A 7,083-nucleotide genomic window follows, 5' to 3' on the forward strand; every position below is an offset into this window, starting at 1 on the left:
TGTTGATTTGAGAAAGCATGTTTATGATGTATGATGATGATTTGATCGTTGTAGTTTTGACAGATATATATTCTAGTGTATGTTGTTGCAATATTGGTATAATGAATACATGTGTGGTTATGCGATCTTGATTAGAAACATGACTAGGTTTTTAATTAAATTTTGGAAACAAGAATTTTTTGATGCATGTTTCGACATAGGGTATGTTTTAGGGTTTCATATGTTTCTTTGAATTTTGATGAGCATGCCTATTGATTTCAAGTATATTATGTAAGTTTGGAATATGAGAAATATGGTGTTTATATTGTATATTTATCATTAAGAAGCATGTTAGGGTATGAGTTTGGGGTATGATGATAAGCTATGTGGAAAATTGTGATTCATGGAGTTGTTATGATATTTAGGGTTTCGACTATGACATATTGGGTTTAGCATTCCTTAGTTTTATTTAATTATGAGCATGGAAGATTTGTTGTAATACTATTGTAGTAGGGAGCATGTTAGAATTGTCATTGATATCTTGATTATAATGATTTATGCAAGAATATGCAAAGATGATGATAGAATGCATATTAGGGTTGTATTGGTGTTTGTGTATTCTTTATTCTTTCTTTTACACTATTGATTATGAGCATGTCAAGTTTGTAGTCTTTTATGTATTATGCTATATAGAAATTCGACATTGGATGTTTTATGTGGTATAGAATAACTTAATTATTGTGTTGTTAAATCCATGAAGGTATACAAGCATGCTGGATTAATTTGTTAAAATGGTTGAATAGAAAGTTTGTGAGTTATGAATATATATTGCTTGCTGAAATTTTGTTTAGTATTATGGAAAATTGTTTTTTTAAAAAGCGATAGTAAAAATATCTTTTGAAAATTCATGCCTTAAAATTAATGTGATGACATGCTTGCTGATTTTTATTTAGATTCATGGAAAAATCTCTTTAAATTAAAAGATATCAAATATATGTCTTAGAAATTTATGTCTTAATATTTACATATGATAAATGTGATTTTTCTATACTTTAATGAGTATTTTTCTCATATATATTTATGCAGTTTTTTATTTACAAATAATTAAGTAAAATTATTTTTTTTAAAGGTGATCAAAAAATTTATTTAATAAATGGGAATGTAGTTGAACTTTTCCAACTTGTATATATTTATGAATAAATATAAAAATTTTTGATCTAGAAATGTTATTTTAAAAAAAAAAGTAATATGTCACATTTTAATATTGATTTTATTTTCCTATAAAAATAATTTTTGTGAAATAAATTAATCATGCCAAATTAACTATTTTATAAGTAACTATAACTTTTTTTGTCACATTCTTCTAATTGTTATTAGATAATAAATGAAAGTATTATTTTATACAATTAAAGCTAAAGAATCATTTTAGCAAATTAAAATTTTGAAATAAATTTTATGAATGACAAATGTATGACTTAAAGGAATAAAGTAGTAATAATCAAATTGAAAATTTATTTTATGTTTACTGAATTTATGTGAAGTTGACAAAAAAATAAAGGAGTAAATATTACCAACTTCAACGCAAGTTTTAAGAATCATCCCACTTATGCATGTTACATGCAAGCTAAGTTTTAGGTTCAAATATACACAATTTAATTAAGTGTATGATTCTTTATTTGCAAACATTAAGGATTCACTAGTAGATTTGAAGTTATTCCTTTATGATTTTATGTGAAATTATTGAATGTTTGTAGTGTGGTGTAACTTGTGTCATGTGTGCATGACTCATGCACACGTGGGGTATGTATGTTGGACATGTGTAATCTTACATGATTTTAAGATTTTAGGCTTGTTGTGAAGTACCCTGCACTTTATTTTTCTTGGACTTGAGGTAAGGAAGTTAGTTAGAATTTTCTATAAATTATGTTATGGAAGGAATTGTTATGTTGCAGAAGTTAAAGTGTTATGAAAATCATATGTTATGATAAGCCAAGTGTTATGAAAAGTATGAAGTTCTATATTTGATATGAACTGTTATACATGTGCTTGTATAATGTATGAAAAGCAATAGGTTGCTAGTGTGTTGAACATGATACAACAAAGGAGTTACTAAGGATATGACGTTATTCAAGGACCTGAGATCGTATTTACCTCATAGAGGAGGTCTTACCAAATTATGCTTTTGTTGGTTACCTCATGATGTGACATAGACAACAGGGGTGTCATGATCACATGATGAATGATTATGATGGATTATTATGATGTATGATCATGATGGATGATTATGATGTATGATCATGACTACGATTATGACTATGATTTATGAATATGAATATGATTGTTTTTTCCTGAGTTTACGATGCGATTATGCTCTTCTTGTGTTTTCTTTAATATTATTGTATTTGTTTGTACTTTCTTACTGGGATTTTAGATCACCCCCTTACTTTCCCCCTTTCAGGTAGGTAGTAGGATTTATCTTTGCACGCACAGTGATGTGGCATGTGTGATGCGGGGTGTTCTATGAACGAATAATGATCAAGAAGAGTGCCAAGAATAATCAAGAAACTTATGTTATGTATTATGGTTCAAATTTGATCTGTGGGACTTATTTTGTTTATTTTATTTTCAAATACTGCATAAAGACATATATTTTTATATTTCAAACTAATGGGTCGAAATTGCATGTTTTATCAAGGCCCCACTGAACTTTTCCTTAAAATGATATTTTCTCTAATACATGTGAGATGAGCAACGTTTTTATAAAGTAATAGATTAGGGCGCACTTTACACAATCATATAATATGATATAATCACAATCAGACCCTCAACGGGTCAAAATTACAAATATGCCAATTTAAATAAAAGCGGGCATGTTTCGCACATTTAATACAATTAAGCATGCATAATCAGTCATATAATAATATAACCCATGCAATTCACATAATCACATAAATATTCATTTAATTCACATATAAACACATAATATTCCAATAATGCCCTCCTGGCCCCCTAATCAAGGCACTGAGCCTTATTAGGAATTTTGGGACATTATAATTCCAATAAGCATCACTGGCATGATTTCTCAATTTCATCCATCTCTTATCGATCGTCATCTACGACAAATATAAAAAAATACGATTTAAAAGTATTGATTATGCCAATTAGAGTTTCAAATATGTCTAGTGGATCCCTTGGAGAAAGTAAGTAGACAATGTATTAAAAAATATCTTGAAGAAATATCTTCAAAAAAAGAGGAGTACTAGATGAATACATTGTCTCGTTACTATCTCCAAGACATCCACTAAATATATGCCTATGACTTTTTGTTAAATAGGCGTAGGCTCGATGATTCTTGAAAGTGAATATCGCTCGCAATGGCCGCCCTGATAGTTGAACCCTTCAACGGTTATGATAATTTATAAAGTCAAATACTATCATCGACCCCATTTCGACCTCGACCCCCGACCCCTAATCACAACCCTGACCCCTAGCTCCTAACCACGAACCAGACCCACGACCATGACCCCTATTGACAACCCCAACCCCTGACCCTCAACCCACGACCCCCGACCTCGACCCCGACCCCGACCCCAATCCCTATCCTCGAACCCTACCCACGACCCTAACCCTATTCCAAACCCTAACAACAACCTTGACCCACGACCCTAATCCCTATCCCCGACCCCTGACCATGACGCCGACCCTGACCCCTAACCATGACCATGACCATGACCATGACCATGACCATGACCATATTCCGACCCCAACCCCTAACCCCTAACCACGACCTTGATCCTTATCGCTGACCCCTACCCAGAACCCTAACCTACGACCCATGACTCTATCTCGACCCCATCCACGATCTCATTCCGACCCCGGTTCTATCCCGACCCTATCTCCATTAAATTAATACATAAATATACAAAAAAAAATAGGCAACATCTCCCCTATACTAATGACCTAGCCATCTGTGAACAGTTAAAAAAACTATCCAAACAACACACAATAAGTTTCTTCTTTATATCTTCGCAGCACACAAAAATTTGCCAGAACCTACTTCACTTATACATACAAGTTCATAACCTTCCGTTATCACCACAACACACAATATGTATCTCAGAACCTACTTCACTATGGATGAATATTTAGGACATTCAAACTCCTCTAACAATTGTAAATTATAATAATAATATTAAAACAAGAAATAAGAGCACCTCTTTCAAATACTACTAAAATTAAATTAAAAATGATGATCAAAACTTTTACCTAAACTAAATTTAACCAAATTATTAATTGTAATATACCAAATTAATTAAAACAATGATTGAAACTTTCAATTTTAATTTTTAATTAACAAATTTATCAATAAACACATAAACATAAAAACACATAACACATAACACATACCTAGAGGGATCCAAAAGAAAGAGCACAAAAAATTACACCAATTTGTTGTCTCCTAAATAGAAAACAAAGTTATTAAAAAAAATTATAACACATATAAAATACACATAAATATATATATGTATATACACAACACACACATATCACATATCACATAAACATACATATATATATATACACACACATATATACACATATATCACACATATGTATACACGACACAGAGACATATATATACACACATGCACACACATATATCACATATATATATACACGACACACACATACCTACATATATACTTAATAAATAAAAATATAAAAATAAAAACAAATAAAAAACCAATAAAATAAAAACAGAAGTAAATTAAACAAATAAAACATAATAAAATAAAAACTGAAAAAACGAAATAATAAAAATCTGAAAAAAAAACAAAATTATAAACTGAAAAAAAAACACATATATACATGTGTATATATACATTTATATGTAAATATATTTATATATATACAGACACACATATATGGACACATATATATATATTAATATATATACACACACGCCCACACAAATATATACAACATATATAAATAGAAAATAAAATAATTAAAAAATAAAAAATATAAACTAAAAAAAATTAAAACACAGTGCGCATATATATATACATCCATACATATATACCTGACGTGGGTGTAGAGGGGCGTGGTTCCGGCATCTTAGTGGTGGCAGCGGTGTCCTCACGATGGTGATGGCATCCTCACGGCGACAACGTGGTGGTGGGAGAGAGAAAGGGGAAAGGGGGGTGGAAATGATTTAGAGGGTTGGGGCTATGATTTAGAGGGTTGGGGAACACTTTTACAGCCAATAATTTGAGTTTTGGGGGGTGGAAATGGGGTTTTCTGAGGGAAATGGGGTAGCAAGCGGTGACCCTAACTTTGGGTTCGAAATTCCCAAATGAGGAAGAAGATGAGGGTTTCTTAATATATAGAACTATTAGCGTCGACACGTGTTGCCACTAATAATCACCGCTAATATTTAACTGTGTTGTTTTGGCACAAGAATTAATGACTTGTCAGACTATTAGTGGCGACATATAGTCGAAAAAAAATAAGAGGGAAAAATCCCACATTTTCCCATCTAAATTTTCAAAATTATTAGCGGTGACATATGTCGCGCTAATATTGGGGAAGTGCCATGTGTGACTATTAGCGGCGACAAACTATCACCGCTTTTAACAAAACCTAATTAAAAAAATTTCAATGTGTTATTAATTGCGAAATTGTGTTGTCACCGCTAATAAAAGCATTATGAACTACGATTTTGTGTCCCCCTAAAAACCCTTTTTCTTGTAGTGGTATGATATTTGTATGCTTTAAGATAATAAATAATAGCAACTAAGTTGGTATTTATTTTGAGATTTGTAATTCTTGTTGAAATTTTGTAAAATTAACAAGAAAATAAAAAAGTTAATATTTCCAACTTTAAACGAGTTTTTGATAATGATCTCACGTATGCATGTTACATGCAAAAGTACTTTTACGTCCAATTATATGTTATTTGATTAAATCCATGATTCTTGTTTAAATCTGTGGTCAACATTTTGGTGCTTTCATTGAGTGCCTGAAGAGAAAAACACACAATTACCGTATCATTACGGCGCCCAAGAACACCAATGCGGCCTCCAAGAAGCCAGGTTCATCTAAAGAGCTTGCTAGATCAGAAGGTCCTGGCCTTCAAGACCATGAGACTGAGCCCAGGGTCTTGCTCGAGGAGATGACTCCAGAGGTTGAACAACTCCAGGAAGCCATGGGGGCCTTCCAGGAGGAGATGGCACAATTCAACGCCTGACAAAAGTCATTCACTGAAGATATGGCTAGACAGAAGGCTGCATTTGAGCAGCAAAGATGGGAGATGGACGCTAGGAGCGAAGAGATCAGGCGATGACAGGAGGAGGCCGATAGGCGACACCGCAAGGCTGCACTCACTTTGGAGGCGGCTACGCAGTTGACCCATGCCAATGCCCAACCTGCAGTGTGAGGAGCAGCTACCCAAGGAGCAAGGACCACAGATGTTGGTCGGAAAACCACTGACAGACCCAATTCTCGAGGATCGAACAGAAGCGAGAGTAACCCTCCTGGTCGGGAAGAGGATGGGATCCGATCGGGCACTACCTCGACTCAAAGGGGGAACTCTAGAACCCCCTCTAGGAGCCACTGATCAGAAACTTCCAGGTCTGGAAGTCACAGATCAGGCAGTAAAAAGACTCCACCCGGGCAGGAACAAACCAGAACTCCTCGAGGTAAAGAAACTTCGCACTTCAAAGATGGGCATGGTCGTGATGAAGCTGATAGTCATCACACCGACCAGTCAAAGGTAAAGGATGGAAACGACCAGCGAGGAGGAAAAGACCACCCAGCACAGACAGGAAGGCCACCACTACATCCCAACTAGCAGCGTAGTGGGAAAGAGCACGTCCCACGTAGTAAGCCTTCCAAAAAAAATCGGAGCACAGTGTTCGATCGATTGGGGAGGCATACCTCTCAGAAGGATTTAAGGGATGTCATTGCCGACATAAGAAAGACCGTCCCGGTCGAAAGGTGAGATCTGAACTGACCTACCAGTCAATTAGAAATACTTAATGATGGTGCGCCAGATAGGAGTGCCCGACCAGACGGTCCATACCTTGAGCCCCCATCTGTGGC

This window comes from Humulus lupulus, chromosome 1 (genome assembly GCF_963169125.1).
Source record: "Humulus lupulus chromosome 1, drHumLupu1.1, whole genome shotgun sequence".
Lineage (NCBI taxonomy): Eukaryota > Viridiplantae > Streptophyta > Magnoliopsida > Rosales > Cannabaceae > Humulus > Humulus lupulus.